Here is a 26,587-nt window from a genome sequence, read left to right on the forward strand (position 1 = left end):
GATCGGACGTCGTTTTTGTGTCATCAGGGACCACTGGAAATCCTCAGATGCACCGGAAGTAAGATCATGTGTGCCTTTAGCGAGGCTACCACTGACAGCACGACATCACCAAGCATGGTTACTCTGGTGCCATGATGAAGTTCATTGGAAAATGGAACGCAGCTCTGTTGTCTTCGTGATGACAGTAGGTTCTGTTTGTATGCAAGGGATGTACGCACACGTGCACCGTGTTGACCTGGTAGGTGGGCAATTCCGAAGTACACTCGCCCCTGACACAGGTCCGACCTAAGGCTTCATGGTGTGGGCGGCCATCGGTTAGAAAACACTGTCACATTTTGGGTTTCTGCAATGTAAATTAACCAGCGTTCGCTATATTGCATAGGTTGTTATCACCGTGTTACTGCCAATTCTTAGACAGGAAGGTGACGTTCTTTTTCGGCAGGTCAACGCACGTCCACTTACGGCTGATTGATGCTATAGTCTCTTCATGGTGTACAACTACTGCCTGGCCAGTAAGATCGTCAGACCTCTCGTCCATTGCATACGTATGGGACACGGTGCAGTTGGAACTTAATCGTTCTCTGGAGCCTACCAGAGCCAATGCTGAATTGCAACAAGAGGCGCAAGATGCTTGGGGCTTTCTATCGCAGGGTGCCATTCGACGCCTTTCTGATCGTTTGAAAAACAAAAAACACACACAGAGGAACATCTGGTCAGTACACCACTTTCCCAGCCATGGTCAGTTTTCGTGGCTGGTGCCACTACTTCTCAGTCAAGTAACTCCTCAATTTGTCTCACAAGGTTCAGGTGCACCACACTCGCCAAGAACACTCAGCAGACGGAATGGTGATCCTCCCAAGTGCTAAACAAGCCCAGAAGCGCTTAATTTCGGTGATCTGATGGGAACCTCTGTCCACTGCGACAAGGCCATTGGCCTCCGATCGATGCTTGATTGGTGTTCGATATTTGGCGTTAAATCGCAGCTCAGATATTAGTGAAACTGCCACAGTTAGTCTTAAAATGGTACGAACAGTGGCTCTTGAGAACAGACAGAGCGAGAGGGGGGGAGACAGACTGAGAGGGGGAGAGACAGAGCAGGAGGGGGGAGACAGAGCGAGAGGGGGGGGAGACCGAGCGAGAGGGGGGAGACAGAGCGAGAGGGGGAGAGACAGAGTGAGGGGGGGGGAGACTGAGCAAGAGGGGAGAGACAGAGCAAGAGGGGAGAGACAGAGTGAGAGGGGGAGAGACAGAGCAAGAGGGGAGAGACAGAGTGAGAGGGGGAGAGACAGAGCGAGAGGGGGGAGACAGAGCGAGAGGGGGGAGACAGAGTAAGAGTAAGAGTGGGAGAGACAGAGCGTGAGGGGAGAGACCGAGTGAGAGGGGGGAGACAGAGTGAGAGGGATGAGACAGAGAGAGGGGGGAGACAGAGAGAGGGGGATGACAGGGAGAGGGAGAGACAGAGAGAGGGGGGAGACAGAGGGAGGGAGAGAGAGAGAGAGAGGGTGAGAGAGGGGGCGAGAGAGGGGGTGAGAAAAGGGGTGAGGGTGTTAGAGGTGGGAGGTAGAGGGTGGGGTAGGTAAGGGTTGGGAGAGAGGGGGGAGAGCAGGAGAGGGGGGAGAGCAGGAGAGGGAGAGAGAGAGACAGAGAGAGAGAGAGAGAGAGAGAGAGAGAGAGAGAGAGTGAGTGAGAGAGATCATAGTAAGTGCTTCCTCGTGTAGATAAGAGATGGAGCCATACTGCAGCTAGCCATATGCACAGCCACTGTGCATGGCCTCCTGTGTGAACGAGTGATTTTATGTGCCGGATGGGCCCTTCCAAGCTGAGCCAAGTAAACAGTGTCACACCGTCTCCAGTGGCGTGGGTACCTTAGCTCATTTCCATGCGTGGCTCGCTCTCCCAGCAAAACGGCTGATGTATACTTCCCATTGAAGGCACTATTCAAGATATAGCTTGCAAAACAAATTATTGCCCTTAGAGAGTGCAACGCACTTAGCTTTGGAAGGGTCTTGTAGGGCTGTTAATCTATATGAGAAATGTATTCCAGGACAAGCGACGAAGGTTGTAGCTAAAGTCTTACATTTGGTAATCTCTTACCCAGTTCTAAAAATTCGTACTAAAGCAAGCTTGTGCATTTCACCACACTGATTACCAGACACACATTTAGCTCAGTGCTACATATTAACACGACAGAAAGACCTCAAAATTAACGAATGTAGTGCACGAAGCACGGCGAGAATGGACTGAAGTAAGATTGCTGCATCACAGCTTACTATCAACTAGTTTTGTAACGGTGTTTTGCGAGTGAATAATTACCATAGTTTAATAAAAACTGTTTACCCGTGATTCTCCTAAAATTATTCACCTAGTAGGTTCCTGTCCTGTCCTATTGTTACAATAATCCGAGTACCGTTTATGAAAAATGAAAATTGCAGTGCCAATTAATTTTGCTTATGAACTAAATGATTCAGTTAGATTAAAGATTTGAACTTAAAGCATTCAGTAATTTCAGTCTCACTAGCTTTAAATTTGAACTTTAATCTGAGTCGATTTAATTGTTGCAAATAGTAAATCAACTAATCAAATTAAAATGATTCCTGGCACTATGAGCAAAAGCACTAACTAGAATTAATGAGTGAGTGCAAATATCAGTAATTGTTGTAATTTGTTGTTAGTAAAGTTCTGGTTCACGTTTTGACTTTCAGTCGTGCTAAAATATAATAATTACCTTTTGATAGAGTAATTATCAACTTCTACTCCCCTGTTCAGGAAGTCAATAGAGTTTCTTTTAATTATTTTTTGCCATTTTCCAAAATTCATATGAAAATAGTGGATGTTATGAGGTAGCGCCATTGTCACTTACAACAGTAAGTAACCATTAATCTAAGTGTTATCTTGTATGTTTTCAAAATTTCAGTTCTATTTATGGTATTTCGTGTGCAAACTATTTTCTTTCTCGCTTTATTACGTAAATGTTTCAATTGTTTTTGCTAACGAGCGTGAAGCCCTCTGTTGCCGCGCGTGTTAGAGTAATTCTTGACATTGACTGTTCGGCTCATTAATTCACCTACCGGACAGAAATTTTGCCCAATTGGGCTGACGACCGTATTTCTTTTAGCTATAATTATTTCAGTAACTCTTAGTAATTCTGTTCCTATCCACGTGGTACCCCTTCTCGTTGGCACAGTACGTGAATGATAGCACAAACCTTTCGAACAACCATGCCAAATTTTACAGTAATTAAGTAGGCGGAATGAGTTGTCCTAGAAAGCATATTGTTGTTGACCTCCCCCTCATTTATCGACTTTATATTGAATCTTCGGAACGATAGCCTTTTCAAAATTTTATTCCAATTGTTTAGGCACATGCTTACACGGTCATATATTTCTAACATTGTCGATAGAAGGGAAGGGCGACGTTACAACTTCCTTCAGGATAACGACATCACTCGACTAGAGTGGGCAGCATGTTCTCCAGACATGAACCCTAACGAACATGCTTGGGATAGATTGAAAAGGGCTGTTATAGACGACGTGAGCCACCAACCACTGAGTGACCTGCGCCGAATCGCCGTTGAGGAGTGGGACAATCTGGACAGACAGTGTCGTGATGAAGTTGTGGATAGTACGCCACGACGAATGCAGGCACGCATCAATGCAAGAGGACGTGCTACTTGGTATCAGAGGAACCGGTGTGTACAACAATCTGGACCACCACCACTGAAGGTCTCGCTGTATGGTGGTAAACATGCAATGTGTGGTTTTCATGAGCTATAAAATGGGCGGAAATGATGTTTATGTTGATATCTACTCCAATTTTCTTTAGAGGTTCCGGAACTCTCGAAAACGAGGTGAAGCAAAACTTTATTTGCGGTGCAAGTTATACGTGACTCACACTGTGTATTAAGTCTCCTGTTCGCACTTGCAAAGGGCAGTAGGATCGGCACTTACAATCAGTGTCTCTCACAGCTTGACTACCGAGCGCGATGTCAGCCGCTGCACGGCAGTGCATTCATCAGGGCTAGGAGTCGAGTAGCGGCGGCGCGCGACCTGCCGCAGGCGCTAAGCTGGGCCGGCCGGGGCTTTTAGCGGCGCCGCTGCACCTGCCTCTCGCGGCCCGGCCCGTGTCGGCTGAGAGGCGGCCGCGTCGAAGGGGTTAAGTGGGCTCCAAGTTTCGGATAACAAAACGCAGCCATTAAGTAGAGTGCAAACCGTTGCAGTGCCCGCTTTCAGGCGCACCACTGGAGCGGGAGCGCTATTTTCACGCTGTGAGAGTCGACCATGCCGTAAGTGGACCGTAGGTAAGTGAAATCCGAAGCTCCTGCGCAGTGAATCAGAGCTCCGTTGAACAAATAGAATTACAAACCTGGCAGAAACTTACTTTTATACTTTTTATTACGTTTCAATCTATTGTCTTACAAATACATCTATAGTAAAAAAAAATTACCGGATTGGCTACACAATGAGAAATCGCTGTCACTGACTGTCACGACTGTTTCACATCTGCATGACGAGAGGAGAGCTCAGTGTATTCTCTCTACTACCTTTGACGTCATTCCCTGATTCTTAAGATACGTCCAACAATCCTGTCCCTTCTTCTTGGCCGGCCGCTGTGGCCGAGCGGTTCTAGGCGCTTCAGTCCGGAACCGCGCTGCTGCCACGGTCGCAGGTTCGAATCCTGCCACGAGCATAGCTGTGTGTGGTGTCCTAAGGTTAGTTAGGTTTAAGTAGTTCTATGTCTAGGGGATTGATGGCCTCAGATGTTAAGTCCCATAGTGCTTAGAGCCATTTGAACCTTCTTCTTGTCAGTGTTTTCCATACATTCCTTTCCTCGCCGATTCTCCGGCGAATCTCCTCATCCCTTACCTTAGCAGGCCACCTAATTTTCAACATTCGTCTATAGCATCACATCTCAAATACTTCGATTCTCTTCTGTTCCCGGTTCTAGGCGCTACAGTCTGGAACCGCGCGACCGCTACGGTCGCAGGTTCGAATCCTGCCTCGGGCATGGATGTGTGTGATGTCCTTAAGTTAGTTAGGTTTAAGTAGTTCTAAGTTCTAGGGGAGTGATGACCTCAGCAGTTAAGTCCCATAGTGCTCAGAGCCATTTGAACCATCTTCTGTTCCCGTTTTCCCCACAGTCCATGTTTCACTGCCATGCAATGATCTGCTCCAAACGCACATTCTCAGAAATTTCTTCCTCAAATTAAGGCCTATGTTTGATACAAGTAGGCTCCCCTTGGCCAGGAATGCCCTTTTCGCAAGTGCTAGTTTGCTTTTGATGTCCTCCTTGCTCCGTCCATCATGAGTTATTTTGCTGCCTACGTAACAGAATTCCGTAAATCCGTCTTCTTGTGATCTCCAATACTGATGTTAAGATTCTCGCTGTTCTCATTTTTGCTACTTCTTATTACATTAGTCTTTTTTTGATTTACTATCAATGTATATTCTGTACTCATCAGACTGTTTATTCCATTCAGCAGATCCTGTAATTCTTCTATACTTCCATTGAGAATAGAAATGTCATTAGCGAGTCGTATCATTGATATACTTTCACTCTGAAAATTTAATTCCTCTCTTGAAACTTTCTTTTATTTCCGTCGTTGCTGTTTCGATGTACAGATCGAACAGTATGGGCGAAATACTCCAATGTGTTATCAGATAAGCCTGCTCCATCATAGAGGCGTTCAACGTACTTCTCTCTCTCTCTCTCTCTCTCTCTCTCTCTCTCTCTCTCTCTCTCTCCCACTGCATTTAACAGTGGCATTCCCATTGCACTGTTAGTCTTATCACCCTTGCATTTCATTTTTATTTTCGATCTCCTCACATTTTTCCCAGAGCCATTTCTTCTTACCTTCCCTGCACTTCCTGTTTATTTCATTTATAAATGACTTGCATTTCCGTATTCCTGAAATTCTATGAACATTTTTGTACTTCCTTCTTTCATCAATCATCTGAAGTACTTGCTGTGTCACCTGTGGTTTCTTCGCGGTTACCTTCTTTGTAGCTACGTTTTCCTCTCCTACTTCTGTAATCGTCCTTTTCAGGCATGTCCATTCCTCTTTAACTGTACTGCCTACTGAGCTACTGTTTATCGCAGTGCCTACAGCCTCGGAGAACTTCAAGTATATATCCTCATTCCTCATTATTTCCGTATCTCACTTTCGTATCCCACTTCTTTGTGCACTGACTTTACCTGACTAATCCGAAACTTCAGCTTACTGTTCATCACTACTAAATTGTGATCTGAGTCTATTTCTGCTCCTGGGTACGTGTTAAAATCCAGTATCCTTCATGTCCCTCCCTTTTCCGAGTATATCTCCGCCTCTTGTTTAATTGAGTACTCGCTACTGCTAGCTGAAATTTATTGCAGAACTCAGTTAGTCTTTCTCTTTTATTCGTAGCAAAAAAAAAAAATGGTTCAAATGGCTCTGAGCACTATGGGACTCAACTGCTGTGGTCATAAGTCCCCTAGAACTTAGAACTACTTAAACCTAACTAACCTAAGGACATCACACACATCCATGCCCGAGGCAGAATTCGAACCTGCGACCGTAGCGGTCGTGCGGTTCCAGACTGTAGCGCCTTTAACCGCTCGGCCACTGCAGCCGGCCTATTCGTAGCACTAAGGCCATATTTTGTCCAGTAGCCATTTCTTGTACTCTTTGCCCTGTAACCGCTTTCCAATCCTCCATGACCTTTAGATTTTCTTCTACCTTTAGGTACTGAATTACCCGTTCAATAACCTCATATACTTTCTCTCTCTCTGAATCTTTGGCTTGCGATGTCGGCATGTGTGCCAGAACTGTTGTTGCTGGTGTTGGTATGCTGCCGATTCTGATGATAAAAACTCTATCACTGAACTGTTCACGGTAACTCACTCTCTGCCCTACCTTCCTATTTATTACGAATCCTACTCCTTTTACACCATTTTCTGCTACTGTTGATGTTATCCTTTACTCCTCTGACCAGAAACCCTTTAGATTGAGCCTTTGCATTTCCGTTTTCAGATTTTCTACCTTCCCTGCCATGTTCAAACTTCTCACATTCCACGCCTCGACTCGTAGAAATCTACCTTTTGTTGGTTGTTCAATCTTTTTCTCATGTATCGTCTCCCCCCTGGCAGTCCCCTCCAAGAGATCCGAAGGGAGGCTGTTCGGGAATATTTTGCCAGTGGAGCGATCATCATGACACTTCTTCAATTACAGGCCACGTGTTCTGTGAATACACAGCATGCGTCTTTAATGCCGCGATTTCCACTGCCTTCTGCATCCTCATGCCGTTGATCATTGCTGATTCTTCCGCCCTTAGGGGCAGATGTCCATCCCAAGGGCAAGAGAGTGCTCTAAAGCTCTATCCGCTCCTCCGCCCTCTTTGACAAGGCCATTGGCAGAACGAGAGCGGCTTCTGTTCCCAGGAATCTTCGGCCGCCGTTATTGATGATTGTTATTCAAAATCTAAACGAAGGCGGTGTTCGAACCCGGGGCCGAGGACATTTTTTGGATTAGTAATCGTAGGCGCTATCCCTGTACCACGGGTGTAGGGGTTTGAACTATATATTACAATTCAGAACTAAAAGTTTGCCTTGGTACCAGTTATAACTTGCCGTTTCATGTGATAGGCGGCAGGAGTAGTCTACTAATTCGATAGCTCGATTTTTAGATCAAATGCACTGGGTCGACAGGGCGATGAAACAAGCTACAAAAAAAGTTTGTTTTCCTTTCAAGAAAGTACCCTTCAGATGCAAATTTACAGCGTGGTTTTCATCGACAGTACGGTACTGCCTCTCCAATGCCCGCAAGTGACGTATGAACCTCGCTTTCCAGTATTAGCCTCGGGAGTCACCTTATCTCACGGTACGCAGAACTTCCCTCCTAAGAGCCGTCAGGCCCATTTTCTTTGGTTTTCCGACAGATATTTACAATTTCGATTTTGCAGTGTGTAGCTGGAGTCAGCCCACACACATACTGTTCATCACGTCTCTCACGCGACGCCTAGTGCCCACAGAAAGCGCCTGACTGTTTCCCATTACAAACAAAATGATTTGTAAAGTGTAATTTTAAGTTCCAATTCAATACATCTGCTCTAAATTAATCTACTGCGATGTATGTTTTCTTGATATGTATTAAGAGCGACAGTAAAACACTAAGAATAACCAGTTGTCCAGCAGCCACTTGCTTATCACCCGGCCCCATGCTGACATGTACTGCCGTACAGCACTGATGCTCAGTCGCTACAGGATTGTTGGTTATTCTTCGTCTTTTATTGTCCCTGTTAGTAAATACCGAGAAACCAAATATCACACTAGACTAATTTCGTGCATCTGTATTGAATGTCCAAGTAAAATTTCTCTTTAATACAGGGTGGTTATAATTAAAGTTAAACTTTCAAAACGCTGTAGAAATAACACCACTGGTCAGAATGACGTCAAGTTGCAATGGAATATTATGACAGAAGGGGGAAAACGCACGGCAGAAGAAAAAAATAGTGTGAAAATTGATCAATAGATGGCGCTGTATGTGTCAGAATACGTAAATGAAAACACCCGTCATGTGCACGACCCACTGAAGTTGGTATAAACACGCCAGGTACAAAGCTTTTCCTCCTTTCGCGTCTGCGACGTTCGCCATGACTGTCTCAATGCAGGGTCGCGCTCTGCTTCTAAAGCTGTATTACAAAAATGATGACTGTGCACACGTCGCTCTGCAGAAGTTCCGGACACTAAAGGGTTTGAAAACAGGAGTTGGTCCGATGACTGCCGTGGGTGTGGAGAAACTGATTCGGAAATTCGGAAAGGCGGGTTCTTTTGGTGTACAACCTGGTGGCGGGAGGAAACGAATTGATTCGACGTCAGTGGAAGCAGTGGCCACAGCAGTGCAGGAGGTAACGAGTGGTGGTGTGCAATCGTGTAGTGTAGGGAGACTTGCCCGAACATTGGATACACCCGTGAGCAGGGTGCGTAACATCCTACGAAACATCCTTCTTTGCTACCCATTCAAAATTATCCATGCGCACGAGTTGCTTCCTGTTCCCCTACCAGCAAGAGAGACCTTTGCTTTAGAATTTCTTGCTCGCTTGGAAGTGGACAATGATTGGCCGTGGAAGATTTTGTGGACAGACGAAGCCCACTTCCAGCTGACAGGATATGTCAGTACACAAAATTGTCGAATATGGGCAACGAAAACCCACACACTAATCAACCAGTACCACTTCATCCTGAAAAGGTCACTGTGTGTTGCGAGTTTACGGCATCGTTTACCATAGGGCCATATTTTTCGATGAGAGAGGTCCTTCTGGTCCCGTTACCTACACTGTCACTGATAAGCGCTATGAATGTCTTTTGCGCAACCACGTCATTCCAGCTCTCCAACAGCGAGGATCTGATCATTTTTATGAAAGGTGGCGCACCTCCGCACATTGCAATTCCAGTTAAGCAGCTGCTAAAGCGCCATTTAGTAAATACTAGAATTATCAGCCGCCATTTTCCTACAGCAGCCTGGTCGTCCCAGTCACCTGTTCTTAATCCTTATGACTTCTGGCTGTGGGGCTACCTGAAAGATGTTGTGTTGAGTGTTCCGATTGCATACTTAGGCGCATTAGAGGTACGCATTGTGCAACACATTCTGAACGTGACCCTGGAAACACTTCGATCAGTTGTTGAACATGCTGTTTCTCGATTTCAACTTGTTGCAGAAAACGGTGGACAGCATACTGGGCATGTTTTGCGCCAGACACAGGGAAATTAATAATCCGATTTGATTTTGATTGATGCTTCTTATACTGTTTTTGGCCTCAGGACAATTGAAAACCGATTTTTCCCATCATATGGCCTTGCCGTGGTGGATGGGCTTACGTAACTAACAGTATCACACCTGTACACCCATGCACACTGGGTAGTACAGATTGTTTAACGTCAAACATACACCTTAGGCATTGTTGTATGATTCATCTGTCATTTGTAGTTGACCACTACTAAGTTATGATGCTTACAGCGCCATCAGTTGCTACATTTTGTAAGTATTTATGTTTCGTCTGTCATACGTTTTCTTCCTTCTCAGATAATATTCCGTTTCAATTTGACTTCACCACTGGTGGTGTTGTTACTACAGCGGTTTGAAAGTTTAACTTTAATTATAGTCACCCTGTATTTATTTTGTTTGTAACGGAAAACAAACCGACGCCTTCCGTCGACAATGGACGTAACGTGAAGGACGTGATGAGCAATATTTGTTTGGGTTGACTACAGCTAGACAGTGAAAAACGATATTGCAAATATCTGCGGAAAGATTAGGGAAAACTTGCGTGACGTTTCTTAGGAGGGGCGCCCGGTGCACCGGAAAATATCCCAAGGTCTGTTGAAGACATGGCGTTCTAAAATAGCACGGCTCATTTGAAGAATGTAAGTTAAAACTTACCAAGTTTCTTTCTTCATCATGCACAAGGAACAGTCTTGTGAAGTGGATGAATGTTTTTGAAACACCCTGTATTTTAGAACGCTATACTCCCTTGAGAACGTGTGTAAGTTCCCCGTTATGTTTTTCTGTATGAAATTTTAGCCCAAATTTACCTTCCACTCTATATAACTTCTACGTACTACGAAAACTATGTACCCACAAACTGTTATCGAACTTAAACTCGTATGTTAGCCTTTGGTTAAACAGAACGTAACTTGAACTGAACTGTAACTGATCCGTATACAGCTTGTCTTTATATTAAATGCGCAACTAATTAAAACGATTATCTAGCGCCGCGCGGGATTAGCCGAGCGGTCTTGGGCGCTACGGTCATGGTCTGTGCGGCTGGCGTGTGTTTGTCCTTAGGATAATTTAGGTTAAGTAGTGTGTAAGCTTAGGGACTGATGACCTTAGCAGTTAAGTCCCATAAGATTTCACACACATTTGAACATTTGAATATCGAGCCCCAATCAAAATTTCCACATTTTGACAACACTATTGTAGATTTCTCGAAAGCACAACAGCAAGCAGGCAACGTCTGAGCTGGATTTGTATTTTTCAATAAAATTTCCAAACAATATTCAAATTGTTGTATACTGTATGGTCCTATGTAGTAATGATATACAGTGGGTTGGGGTGGGTGACTATTGCTATGAAATGATATTCCAAGACAACGTTTTTAGAATGAAGTATGTACTCAAAAGGACAGAGTAAAATTTCGCATCATCTTCACTCATACTATGTTGAGCAAAGTGTAAAATGATTGAAAAAGGGTATAACGTTAACAGAGTATCTCTATAAAAACCAAACAGTTTCATCAGTTGATACGTTAATGCATGACTCAGAAGTGGGGTGGTCTTTTTCTCAGCACTGAGCAAGTGAAAAAAGTTAACTAGCTGACTATAATCTTCCGACAAACTAGCTGCGCAGTGCTGCAGTCTTATCTCAAACTTTTTCTCTAAAAATAAATAGCATCTTTCAAAATCTATGTTCTTGTCGCCTTTCAATATACAGGGTGGTCCATTGATAGTGACCGGGCCAAATATCTCACGAAATAAGCGTCAAACGAAAAAACTACAAAGAACGAAACTTGTCTAGCTTGAAGGGGGAAACTAGATGGCGCTATAGTTGGCCCGCTAGATGGTGCTGCCATAGGTCAAACGGATATCCACAGCATATTTTTTTGTAATAGGAACCCCCATTTTTATTACATATTCGTGTAGTACGTAAAGAAATACGAATTTTTTAGTTTGACCACGTTTTTCGTTTTGTGATAGATGGCGCTGTAATAGTCACAAACATACTCGTATAAGTACGTGGTATCACGTAATGTACCGCCAGTGCGGATGGTATTTGCTTCGTGATACATTACCCATGTTAAAATGGACCGTTTACCAATTGCAGGAAAGGTCGATATCGTGTTGATGTATGGCTATTGTGATCAAAATGCTCAACGGGCGGGTGCTGCTGGGTATCCTGGACGACATCATCCAAGTGTCCGGACCGCTCGCCGGATAGTTACGCTATTTAAGGAAGCAGGAGGTGTTCAGTCACTTGTGAAATGACACCCACGACCTGCTACAAATGCTGATACCCAAGTAGGTGTTTTAGCTGCTGTCGCGGCTAATCCGCACATCAGTAACAGACAAATTGCGCGAGAATCGGGAATCTAAAAACGTCGGTATTGAGAATGCTACATCAACATCGATTGCACCCATACCATATTTCTATGCACCAGGAATTGCATGGCGACGACTTTGAACGTCGTGTACTGTTCTGCCACTGGGCACAAGAGAAATTACGGGACGATGACAGATTTTCTGCACGCGTTCTATTTAGCGACAAAGCGTCATTCACTAACAGCGGTAAAGTAAACCGGCATAACATGCACTGTTGTGCAACAGAAATCCTCGACGGCTGCGACAAGTGGAACACAGCGACCTTGACTTGTTAATGTATGGTGCGGCATAATGGGGGGAAGGATGATTGGCCCCCATTTTCTCGATGGCAATCTAAGTGGTACAATGTATGCTGATTTCCTACGTAATGTTCTACCGATGTTTCTACAAGATGTTTCACTTCATGACAGAATGGCGATGTACTTCCAACATGATGGATGCCCGGAACATGGCTTGCGTGCGGTTGAAGCGGTATTGAATAGCATATTTCATGATAGGTGGATTAGTCGTCGAAGCACGTTCACCATATCTGACGTCCCCGGATTTCTTTCTGTGGGGAAAGTTGAAGGATATTTGCTATCGTGATCCACCGACAACGCCTGACAACATGCGTCAGCGCATTGTCAAAGCATGTGCGAGCATTACGGAAGGCGAACTACTCGCTGTTGAGAGGAATGTCGTTACACATATTGCCAAATGCATTGAGATTGACGGACCTCAGAATGGTTCAAATGACTCTGAGCACTATGGGACTCAACTGCTGAGGTCATTAGTCCCCTAGAACTTAGAACTAGTTAAACCTAACTAACCTAAGGACATCACAAACATCCATGCCCGAGGCAGGATTCGAACCTGCGACCGTAGTGGTCTTGCGGTTCCAGACTGCAGCGCCATTAACCGCACGGCCACTTCGGCCTGACGGACATCATTTTGAGCATTTATTGCATTAATGTGGTATTTACAGGTAATCGCGATGTAACAGCATGCGTTCTCAGAAATGATAAGTTCACAAAGGTACATGTATCACATTGGAACAACCAAAATAAAATGTTCAAACGTACCTACGTTCTGTATTTTAATTTAAAAAACCTACCTGTAACCAACTGCTCGTCTAAAATTGTGAGCCATATGTTTGTGATTATTACAGCGCCATCTATCACAAAGCGAAAATAGTGGTCCAACTAAAACATTCATATTTCTTTACGTGCTACACGAATATGTAATAAAAATGGGTGTTCCTATTTTCCGTTTAACCTTGGCAGCGCCATCTAGCGGGCCAACCATAGCGCAATTTGTTTCCCCCTTCAAGCTAGACAAGTTTCGTTCTTTGTAGTTTTTTCGTTTGACGCCTATATTGTGAGATATTTGGCCCAGTCACGATCAATGGACCACCCTGTATACATCATATTCATCCCTACTGTCCTTTACAATAAATCATTTTTCAACTAACAGATATAACCACAAGTCAACACAACACTAATGAATACGTCCATCACGTACCATACTTCAACCAAATAAGTATCAGACTGCGCAGAGGCAAAGCCTGTGCCACAACAAGACCAGAGATTATTTAACACTAACGTAACTTGCTCTCTCTCTCTGACGTACATATCGATAACTTACAAAAAAATCAAAATGACATGTCCATTTACACGTGAATTACGAGAAACACCTATCTACTACTTTCTCTTTCAGACAGATACAGGAACGACAAGTTTTATCAACGACACCGCGAATCACAGTAGTGTTGGAAACGCATCATGATTTTTTATCGGTTCTGCTACACAGTATGCACATTTGCAGTATTTTCCATTTTAAAGTAACAGTGCCAAGTAGACGCCGTGAAAATGTTTGCTGAGTGATGGAATTAAGGCTGGAAAGTTGTTTCATGCGAGCAAGGAGCTGCCACACAGAATTTCAACCAGCCGTGAACGAAATATCTGGTCGAAGGAATGTTGAACAGTAACAACAATGGCGCATGCTGCACAAAATTTGCAGAACCCATCCACGAGAAAAACACAAAGTTTTTAACAACCCCTTAGCACGAGTCGTTTTAGATTCATATCTGACTGATCTAATAATATTGGTTCGCCAGGACACAACAGTTGATTGAAACTGATGTTGATGGATTATTTAAAACATATCTAAGGATTACAAGGTGCATTGGTTGTAATTGGATTTTCAGAATATATGCTATAATTGTATCATTCAAGTAATTCATCGTTTTCTTGACATTTTAAGAAGATATGAGTGACTGGTGGACTTATTTCTACTTCGTTGCAGTGAAAGTTATCTCTTGATCTGATGAACATAATGCGAAATTAGTTAAGAATAATTATTCATTGTTTTTAGTGGATTTCTCTTCCGAAGACCATTCACCAGGGGCGACGGAACTTTTATCATTATACGAATAGGAATTAAAAGGTGTAAGAATTCAGATGTAAATTAAGGGCCCCAACGAAACTTTGTGAGGCGGCGGCCTCTTTCAGGCCATTCTCCTCACATTTTATCCTATTTGCATACTGAATTTGCATATGAGTCTCTTGCTTCATTTACATTCCGATTCTAGTCTTACTTGACTTTTCGCCGATATTATACGTTGATTACCTGAGTTGTTAGGGAGGCAGCTTGCAGAAACGGAGGTTACACACCACTCTGTACCTAATCTAACATTTCATTCCTGTAGTAGTTTTTCCTTTAAATGAATCTGGTCTTGATCAGGGGAGTTCTTTTTCTCTGGGGTGAAAGGAGACGGAACTTCTATACGGTGTGAGAGAGTTACTAGTCACTTGAAGTGCAGGGTCTCACACTAGCAGGTCGAATGAACAGAGGGGGGAGCCTTTAAAGGATTGTCCTCCTGGCTCAGCTACCGGGGAATAGTGACAGAAAGCAATATTGGTATCCTTAATAGAAGAACTGGAAAACACTGGTGAAAGGGAGTGAGAATTCTGCTTGTTAGTAAACTTCGTTTGGTGGAATTCTCAATTGTCCACTTCCTGTTATCCAGCTGTCTGTGGTCTCAGAAGGTTTCCTCAAACAAACAAACAAGCCACTCTTGCGTCTGTAAATTTTAGAAGCATCGCCCTTCCCGCGGGAATGTTGTACGAAGCTCAACAAAATTTCCAGAATTTCAGACAGACAAGTATCGACATGAGTGTTTCTATATACACATTTCCCATTGACGGATACATCTTTAACTTTATGGTGGAAGCTAGAGAACGGACTTCCAGATCCATGATTGGAAGAGCACTTAGGCTCTTTCAGGGATGGGCTAGAGAAGATTCTATAAAGTGCCTTTCTGAGGTCTGAAGGAAGGCAATCAAAACTAACAGGTCACCTAAATTCTGATTCAAAATTTACTTGGGGATTCTACCCTGGACTCCGCACTTGTACGTGTTTTCCTGACTTCAGCCTCCTGCCAAAGTCTTTGAAGTTTCGTCGTGAACTTACGCGGTTCCGTGACGAGAAATCAGGAGGATGATGAGATACGCGATTCGCAGTCGCATCACATCGGCTCAGCCCCGAGACAGTGAGTGGTGGCCACAGTTCGGTGCAGCCCGACTTTTGGCAGCTTCCTCAATAGCAGTCCGGTAAGACAGCATGTGCAATGCGCACTCCCCTCTTCGGAAATCGCGATGTATTGAGGGAAGAGGAGTTGATTCCTGGTTTCTATTTTTCGTATTCTTAACTTGATCTACACACCTTACACACTAGTATGCGTATATCTCTGTAGTCGAACTTGCTTCAAAGGGGATTTTTTTCGCAACCACTTACGTTTTATTTCGTTATCGAGTTCATTCATTACAGTTCATCCTTCTGGTGATGATTCTTTCTGATTCTTCTTTTATTCATTGATTTATTGTGTGCTTTGTTCGAATCCAAGCCTTTTCGTGGAATTTCATAGTTTTCCAATCACAGTTGAAAGCGTAATTTGTGTCCTTTATTTGTTCGCGCACCATCTCGACCATAATTCAAAAATGGTTCAAATGGCTCTGAGCACTATGCAACTCAACATCTTACGTCATAAGTCCCCTAAAACTTAGAACTACTTAAACCTAACTAACCTAAGGACATCACACACACCCATGCCCGAGGCAGGATTCGAACCTGCGACCGTAGCAGCCTCGCAGTTCCGGACTGCAGAGCCAGAACCGCACGGCCACCGCGGCCGGCTCGACCATAATTGCCCAGCATCATACTGATGGTTATCCTGATGATCATTCATTTTTCTTACCATTGTTCTGTTTTAATTATGAAAATTCATTCTCAAATCGTTTTATTAGTTCAACTTATGTCCTGATTGATTTTACACTATGTTTGAACAAACATTATTTTACCAGAGCAAACTCTCTCATTCAGCAACCATTAAAGTAAATTATCCTACTGAAATGGCCACGTCCTCCAACCATAAGTAATAGGTGAGGCCCCTGACGAGTTCAAGAACTTTCTGCGGAGACAGATTCAGCGTCAGTCTAATCTCCACACCTACGGAGTACCTGATAAACAAGATGCCGTATTCATAACACACCCAGCTTTTGGCAACTCTAAATAATTATCCGTTGGGCCCTAACACTCACTCTCAGCATCTCCAGGACAACACCAATGAAGGGAACGCGTGTAGCTGAGATACTGCATGGCCGTCAGCTGAGAAATTTGCTCCACCTCCTGCATCCTGAGACGAGGACTTCCGTCACATTACTAGCCATGTGTCTCATCATAGGCATTCAGCTTTAATCAGAAGACACCAAGAAAACCTGCCATGGTCACATTACTGCAATGTCGCTTCATGAACAAGGTCAACACCAGGGATGACCTGCAGAGACCAAAATCAGATGCGACCAGAGGGGTTACGCAGGCCTCCGCAACCCCCACTTCGACAACTATACCTGCAGCTTCAGGTCCAGGTCCAGGTCCAGGTCCAGTTCCAGCCACCACTAAGGCGGCTCCAGCCGACGTGGCTCAAATGGTTCAAATGGTTCTGAGCACTATCTACATCTACATCTACATCTATACTCCGCGAGCCACCTTACGGTGTGTGGCGGAGGGTACTTATTGTACCACTATCTGATCCCCCCTTCCCTGTTCCATTCACGAATTGTGCGTGGGAAGAACGACTGCTTGTAAGTCTCCATATTTGCTCTAATTTCTCGGATCTTTTCGTTGTGATCATTACGCGAGATATATGTGGGCGGTAGTAATATGTTGCCCATCTCTTCCCGGAATGTGCTCTCTCGTAATTTCGATAATAAACCTCTCCGTATTGCGTAACGCCTTTCTTGAAGTGTCCGCCACTGGAGCTTGTTCAGCATCTCCGTAACGCTCTCGCGCTGACTAAATGTCCCCATGACGAATCGCGCTGCTTTTCGCTGGATCATGTCTATCTCTTCTATTAATCCAACCTGGTAAGGGTCCCATACTGATGAGCAATACTCAACAATCGGACGAACAAGCGTTTTGTAAGCTACTTCTTTCGTCGATGAGTCACATTTTCTTAGAATTCTTCCTATGAATCTCAACTTGGCGCCTGCTTTTCCCACTATTTGTTTTATGTGATAATTCCACTTCAGATCGCTCCGGATAGTAACTCCTAAGTATTTTACGGTCGTTACCGCTTCCAATGATTTACCACCTATGGCATAATCGTACTGGAATGGATTTCTGCCCCTATGTATGCGCATTATATTACATTTATCTACGTTTAGGGAAAGCTGCCAGCTGTCGCACCATGCATTAATCCTCTGCAGGTCCTCCTGGAGTACGTACGTGTCTTCTGATGTTGCTACTTTCTTGTAGACAACCGTGTCATCTGCAAATAGCCTCACGGAGCTACCGATGTTGTCAACTAAGTCATTTATGTATATTGTAAACAATAAAGGTCCTATCACGCTTCCCTGCGGTACTCCCGAAATTACCTCTACATCTGAAGATTTTGAACCGTTAAGAATGACATGTTGTGTTCTTTCTTCTAGGAAATCCTGAATCCAATCACAAACCTGGTCCGATATTCCGTAAGCTCGTATTTTTTTCACTAAACGTAAGTGCGGAACCGTATCAAATGCCTTCCTGAAGTCCAGGAATACGGCATCAATCTGCTCGCCAGTGTCTACGGCACTGTGAATTTCTTGGGCAAATAGGGCGAGCTGAGTTTCACATGATCTCTGTTTGCGGAATCCATGTTGGTTATGATGAAGGAGATTTGTATTATCTAAGAACGTCATAATACGAGAACACAAAACATGTTCCATTATTCTACAACAGATTGACGTAAGCGAAATAGGCATATAATTATTCGCATCTGATTTATGACCCTTCTTGAAAATGGGAACGACCTGCGCTTTCTTCCAGTCGCTAGGTACTTTACGTTCTTCCAGCGATCTACGATAAATTGCTGATAGAAAGGGGGCAAGTTCTTTAGCATAATCACTGTAGAATCTTAAGGGTATCTCGTCTGGTCCGGATGCTTTTCCGCTACTAAGTGATAGCAGTTGTTTTTCAATTCCGATATCGTTTATTTCAATATTTTCCATTTTGGCGTCCGTGCGACGGCTGAAGTCAGGGACCGTGTTACGATTTTCCGCAGTGAAACAGTTTCGGAACACTGAATTCAGTATTTCTGCCTTTCTTCGGTCGTCCTCTGTTTCGGTGCCATCGTGGTCAACGAGTGACTGAATAGGGGATTTAGATCCGCTTACCGATTTTACATATGACCAAAACTTTTTAGGGTTATTGTTTAGATTGTTTGCCAATGTTTTATGTTCGAATTCGTTGAATGCTTCTCTCATTGCTCTCTTTACGCTCTTTTTCGCTTCGTTCAGCTTTTCCTTATCAGCTATGATTCGACTACTCTTAAACCTATGATGAAGCTTTCTTTGTTTCCGTAGTACCTTTCGTACATGATTGTTATACCACGGTGGATCTTTCCCCTCGCTTTGGCCCTTAGTCGGTACGAACTTATCTAAGGCGTACTGGACGATGTTCCTGAATTTTTTCCATTTTTGTTCCACATCCTCTTCCTCAGAAATGAACGTTTGATGGTGGTCACTCAGATATTCTGCGATTTGTGCCCTATCACTCTTGTTAAGCAAATATATTTTCCTTCCTTTCTTGGCATTTCTTATTACACTTGTAGTCATTGATGCAACCACTGACTTATGATCACTGATACCCTCTTCTACATTCACGGAGTCGAAAAGTTCCGGTCTATTTGTTGCTATGAGGTCTAAAACGTTAGCTTCACGAGTTGGTTCTCTAACTATCTGCTCGAAGTAATTCTCGGACAAGGCAGTCAGGATAATGTCACAAGAGTCTCTGTCCCTGGCTCCAGTTCTGATTGTGTGACTATCCCATTCTATACCTGGTAGATTGAAGTCTCCCCCTATTACAATAGTATGATCACGAAACTTCTTCACGACGTTCTGCAGGTTCTCTCTGAGGCCCTCAACTACTACGGTTGCTGATGCAGGTGGTCTATAGAAGCATCCGACTATCATATCTGACCCACCTTTGATACTTAACTTAACCCAGATTATTTCACATTCGCATTCGCTAATAACTTCACTGGATATTATTGAATTCTTTACTGCTATAAATACTCCTCCACCATTGGCGTTTATCCTATCCTTGCGGTATATATTCCATTCTGTGTCTAGGATTTCGTTACTGTTCACTTCCGGTTTTAACCAACTTTCCGTTCCTAATACTATATGCGCACTATTTCCTTCAATAAGAGATACTAATTCAGGAACCTTGCCCTGGATACTCCTGCAGTTTACCAATATTATGTTAACTTTTCCTGTTTTTGGTCTCTGAGGACGGACGTTCTTTATCAACGATGATAATGTCCTGCGACTTAACTTTTGAGGTCATCAGTCGCTTAGAACTTAGAACTAATTAAACCTAACTAACCTAAGGACATCACACACATCCATGCCCGAGGCAGGATTCGAACCTGCGACCGTAGCGGTCACGCTGTTCCAGACTGAAGCGCCTAGAACCGCACGACCACACCGGCCGGCTCCAGCCGACGTCTCATCACTACGTCCAGCAGATAGACTTGACCCAAACTGGGAGGTCACGACAATGAAGTATAAATATATGATAATTAATCGAAACTCTCAGCTGCCAACAGGTGTTGTTGATATACCTCAATGGGAAAAGTTGAATATGTGTACACCGACCGGGACTCGAACCTGGGATCTCCTGTTTACATGGCAGATACTCTATCCATCTTTTTTTTAATTTCTTTTTATTTTTCATTTTGTTCGTTGTTGATCGTTGTGTTCGGCCGTTGCGGACGTCACATGCGTTCAAGTCCGTTTATTGATCCTTCCACTCAGTTTTTTTATTACAGAAGCCAACTAGCTCTCTGACCGAACACGCTGAGCTACCGTGCGGGTCAGCGAAAACGAGCGAAATGAGACTTTAAAAAAAGATGGATAGAGCGTCTGCCATGTAAGCAGGAGATACGGGGTTCGAGTCCCAGTCCGGGCACACATTTTCAGCTTTCCCCATTGAGGTATATCAACAACACCTGTTGGCAGCTGAGCGTTTCGATTAATTATCATTTCTTTCTAGAGAAGCTGCATGGTCATAATTGGTATCTATTCTTTCAGAACAAATGGTTCAAATGGCTCTGAGCACTAAGAGACTTAACTTCTGAGGTCATCAGTCCCCTAGAACTTATAACTACTTAAACCTAACTAAGCTAAGGACATCACACACATCCATGCCCGAGGCAGGATTCGAACCTGTGACCATAGCAGTCGCGCGGTTCCAGACTGAGCACCTATAACCGATCGGCCACCGCGGCCGGTTCTTTCGGAACAGTTACTATCTTCAAGTATAAATATATGTCATAGTAGAAGTAAACTTACTGGTGTAAAGCAATCTTTTAATTTATAATACTGTTAAGACAAAATAGGCTGTAACTTGCAAATTAAATTGGTTGGAAAGTATACAAAAGTGGTAGCAACAATATTTGAGTCATCTATTCCATCCGCAAATCGTCCTACTATCTAAGCAAAATGAAGCAAATTTAATCTTCTAATAATTTCCGGGTATGCAGCCGGATCCCGTCGACATTCTGCCACGACATTTCGGCCCAGAGACGTCCGGCCATCATCAGGTGAGTACACAACTACTCTGGTATCTTATTCAGTGCAGAAATGACGGCCTTGTTTGAACATATACTCTCCTCAACGTACTTTTTATTCAATGACGAATTCTTTGAACAAACAGACGGCGTCGCCATGGGGAGCCCTTTGTCGCCTGTGGTAGCTAATCTCTTTATGGAGGACTTTGAAGAGAAAGCACTTGAGTCTGCTGTTTTAAAGCCTACGGTCTTCTGGCGGTACGTAGATGATACTTTTGCTGTATGGCCTCATGGCAGACAGGAACTGGAGAAATTCCTTCATCACTTAAACTCATTACATGAGAACATCAAATTTACGATGGAGATTGAAATAGAGGGCACTTTACCATTTCTAGACGTGCTAGTACGCCGTAAAAATGATGGGTCATTAGGACATTCTGTGTACAGGAAAGCGACTCACACAGATCTGTATCTCCAGGCGTCAAGCTGCCATCACCCAGCACAAACAGCCGGTGTTCTCAGTACCTTAATACATCGAGCGCATATAATATCGGATGATGAAAACCTCCACGCAGAATTAGAACACTTGGAGAAGGTTTTCAAAGAGAATGGCTACACTTCTCGCCAAATAAGGAAGGCCATGCGCAACTATCATAACAAGAAGCAACGCACTGAGGACGCAGATGACGACTTTAAATCAACTGCGTTCCTTCCATACGCTGGGAATGTGTCGTCGAAAATAGGCCGATTACTGAAGAAAAATAAAATCAAGGTTATCTTCCGTCCACCAGCAAAGAACCGGGCCCTGGTTGGATCTGTTAAAGACGATTTACAGCTGAAGAAGGCAGGCGTCTACAAAATTCCCTGTGAATGTGGCTCTGCATATATTGGCCAGACGACAAGAACTGTCCATGAACGATGTATAGAACATGAAAGATACACCCGTCTGCGGCAACCGTCAAAATCGGCAGTAGCAGAGTACTGTATTTCTTTGGGACATTCAATGGAATACAATGCAACAAAAATTTTATCCCCGGTTTCCGGTTTTTGGGATTCCGTAATCAAGGAATCAGTGGAAATACGTCTTGCCAATAATCTTATAAATCGTGACAACGGCTTTCAGCTGGATAAAAATTGGAATCCTGTTATTAAAATTATACAATCACAGCGGAATCGACAGTGTCATTCGATACTCAATGACTAGATGAACCTTTATTTCCACCACCGAGGGCAGCACGTACAACTCGGCTATGGTGCGCATGTCAACACCTGACGCATGCGCTGTAGGATGCCAGTACATTTCACATGCGCGAGATTCGGCATAAATACCGCGACTGCACCTGGGCTCTTCAGTAGTTGTGTACTCACCTGATGATGGCCGGACGTCTCTGGGCCGAAATATCGTGGCAGAATGTCGACGGGATCCGGCTGCATACCCGGAAATTATTAGAAGAAGAAATACGCCGGGAAAATTTCAGAAGTCACAAGCAAATTTAACTTTAACGAAATTTAAATAGACCGTAAAATGTTGTGTAGTGTCTCAACTTAAAGCGTTTGTTGTACTGATTCCAAAAGTGGTCTCAGGTTTTGTAGTACCGCCATCTTTCCAAAGTATTGAATAGCAAAATATTGAGGTTAATCTATCTAATACACTGTCGGAAAAAAAAATCAGTAATCCTTTTTAGAAGTATTCAGTTCGCTCAAGATTTGTTGTCGCAATAGTGCATATGGAATACATGAAATGGTTGTATTTACGACCCGTAGCACAAGCGGTTCTGTGACACCAGGTATCGAACCGCGCTGAAACACTTGTACTAGTACGTGCTGTAGTCTCCACATGCAGCAATGCAGACGCTAATTCTGGCATCCAGTGGATAGTACAGATGGCGAATACAGTCCTGAGATACGTTATGCCACGCCTGCTCGATGTGTTCACGTAGTTCTGCAAAAGTTGTTGGCTGACGCGTCGCACGAGTCATTTGCCCATCATATCCCATACATGCTCGATTACATACAATTCCGAAGATCGTCCCGGCCACGGAAGTCGTTGCACGTCTTGCAGAGTATGTTGACTTTCACGGGCAATCAGTGGGCGAGCATTGTCGTGTTAAAAGAACACATTACCTTCCGTTACAAGAACGGCAAAATAACGGGACTAATAACTTTCTGCACGTACCGAGCGTTGGTTATCATCCCCTCCAAGAATACCAAAGATGAACGAGAGTTGTAGCTTATCGCACCCCAGACCACAAGGCCTATGGTGGAGCCAGTGTGTCTTGGACGAATTCAGTGTAGGAGGCAGCGCTCACCAGGTATAGGTCGTACGCGCAAACGACCAAATCTTGCATGCGGACATAACTGCTTTCATCGCTGAAGACTATGGCACACCATTCTACCTTCAAAGTGAGCTTCTGACGACACCAGTCCAGCCATGCGCGTCGATGCTATGGCGTGAGTGGAAGACGGGCTAGAGGTGTGCGTGTCCTTAGTCCTAATGCTAATAACAGGTTCGCAGCAGTTCATGTTGCCATGTTTGGGCTCGAAAGTCCCCTTACATGTGCTGTGGCAGGTGTACGATCTGCCACTGCTGCCCTTACAATACAACGATCCTGGCGTGCATCTGTGCTGCTTGGACGTCCAGAACTTCCTCTACGCCGCGCGGGATTAGCCGAGCGGTCTTAGGCGCTGCAGTCATGGACTGTGCGGCTGGTCCAGGTGGAGGTTCGAGTCCTCCCTCGGGCATGGGTGTGTGTGTTTGTCCTTATGATAATTTAGGTTAAGTAGTGTGTAAGCTAAGGGACTGATGACCTTAGCAGTTAAGTTAAGATTTCACACACTTTCGAATATTTGAACAACTTCCTCTACAAGTGTCAGATTGATCACATGACCACCTATACCAGCGTCGTTGCACAATTGACTTAGCACGTGGAACTTGTGTGGCAATTCTCTGCTTCACACGTTTGCAGCACACTGATCCTTCTGACTGTAAGCATTCCCTGTTAAAAGGTATATATAAAGATGGCGCTCTGGGAGCTATGCCAATACGCCACCTGTTGGACGATGACGTTGAAACCATTATCAGTACATCTAGTATCCCCCGTCATCGGATCAAAATCTACATTCTTTCCAGGTGTACTATTTTTTTCCCCACAATGTATTTTATGATTCAGTGTATTTTAATATTTCTTATTATTCACTGTATTTTATTACTGAAGTCCCCTTGTAGGTATAAAACATGATTGAGCCGTGCGCGGCTCGCGTTCGTGCTCTTTATTGTTTGACAGCTTGTCTTTGCGGTGCCGCCGCCTCCTTTCTTTATTCGAATTACTGTCATTACTAAGTTACTGGTTTGCTTGCCCGTGAGTGGCAGCAGCAGCGCTTATCGATAAGTGCACTGTCGTACTATTTCTAGAGCGACCGCTAGTATTTGCGGGTCGTGGTCTTTCGGCAGTTCAGCTGGGACGAAGCGCCAGTGAGGTGCGGACAGCCAGTACTCGCCGACCGCTGGCGACACACAGGCACTATCCGACGGAAGGAGACTGGAGCGGGATCGACCGTTAGTCGGTCGTCTCATCAGGCGATGTGTATATGGTCTTCGTTTCTGGGCCTATTCTGTTGGTCATCTTGCCGGACGTGGGTCGGTTCCTTCCTTCTCCAGAGATGTCGGGTGGCCAATGGGCAAGTGTTCCCTCTGCATGGTTGAGTCCGAGCCAGTGTCTCCGAGTTCCGGAAACCAAGGGGTCAGGATGGAGCTGCAGTGAGGTCCGGACAGCCAAGACCGTTCCCCGACACACATGACTTGAGTGGGGACGACCTTGGTTGGTCGTTCGGTCGGTGCTCTCATCGGACGATGTGTATTTGGTCGTCGACCGCTTATGGGTTCTCTGTGTGTCTCGACTTGTGACTTGTCCTCATTGTTCCACAGTGATTGCTTTTAGGATTGTTCGAGTTATTGCGGAAGTGTTTTCGTGCAACTGTGTCTAGCTTGTGTGATTTCGACTGAGCAGTTATATTAATGCTGTCTGCGTACCGGAGTTGTCAGCCAGTCGGTTGGGACAGAGTCCGGCACGAGGTGTAGTTAGGCAGCCTTTGATGTTGTTCACATTTTTGAGTGGTTATTGCGCCTTGGTTCTATTTAGACGCCAATATTTGAAGACGTAGTGCTGCTGGTATCTTCATCCTCGCTGACATTTCCCGTTGTCGTGTCGTTGGTCGGGCGGAAGGGAATTGATTAGGTGGTTGGTCACTCGTTCAGCCGTCCCTGGGTCGGGTTGCCATCTGATTATTTAATCTTACTTATGGCTGCCTGTCTCACCTAACTTTACGTTAGAGTCACCTCCTCACGCCGACCCTTGAAACACTTTGACCACCATTGTTCTGTTGTTTTTAGATTGTGATTTTTGTGTCAAGTACGATGCGAGGCCTTCAGCCGCCTGTTGAATTAGTTTGTTTTAATTTTAAAATAAGACCTTCAGCCATCTTAAATTAAAACTTGAAGATTCTTGTTTGAACTAATTCTTTCGAAAACCTTGTTATCCAGGCCTTAAGCCTTGAGTTGTTCTATGTCCAGTGTGTGGCCTTCAGCCGAGTATTGATGTAAATTTTTTTTTAACTAACGCCTTCAGTTGTTTGCATTTCTTAAAGCAATTTAATAACTTCGGGCTTTCAGCCGTATTGCTTTGAATCCTTTTAAGGGGGGTAGGACGTCAAACTGGCCGACTTGGAGCAGGAGAGGCACCACAGGACATTTTAATTCCCACTGTCTATACTTTTACAAATAAATTCATAAGACTTTGTCAGCATGACCAGGAAGGGTTCAGGATTCACGCTCATGGCAGTGGAAGTTCAAAAATATAACAAAATATATATATTTTTTTGCGTGCGAAATGTCGTCATTTTTTCACTTATTATTAGCTGCATTCGTTGCTATAGGTACACTTTTCTTCATAAGCAACGGAGACTCTTCGATGAATTTTGCACAGCATACAAACCATACTTACAGGTGTATGAAATTCTACAATTTTCCAACTCTATTAAAACCTGTGCTGAAAATTGAGATAATTAAGCATAAACTTTGAGTTTTTTCTAAACATGAAGTTTAAAATGTAACAGCTCATTCGTTTTTTCATTAATTAAATAAATTCTAGAGTTTCACACACCTGAAAGTATGTTTTGTATGCTGTGCAAAATTCATCGAAGAATCTCTCTTACTTGTGAAGAAAAGTGTACCTATAGCAACAAATGTAGCCAATAGTAAGTGAAAAAATGATGAAATTTCACATGTAAAAAAATTTTATTTTGTTATACTTTTGAACTTACATTGCTATGAGTTTGAATCCTGAATCCTTCCTGGGCGTGTTGACAAAA

This window comes from Schistocerca piceifrons, chromosome 2 (assembly GCF_021461385.2).
Source record: "Schistocerca piceifrons isolate TAMUIC-IGC-003096 chromosome 2, iqSchPice1.1, whole genome shotgun sequence".
Lineage (NCBI taxonomy): Eukaryota > Metazoa > Arthropoda > Insecta > Orthoptera > Acrididae > Schistocerca > Schistocerca piceifrons.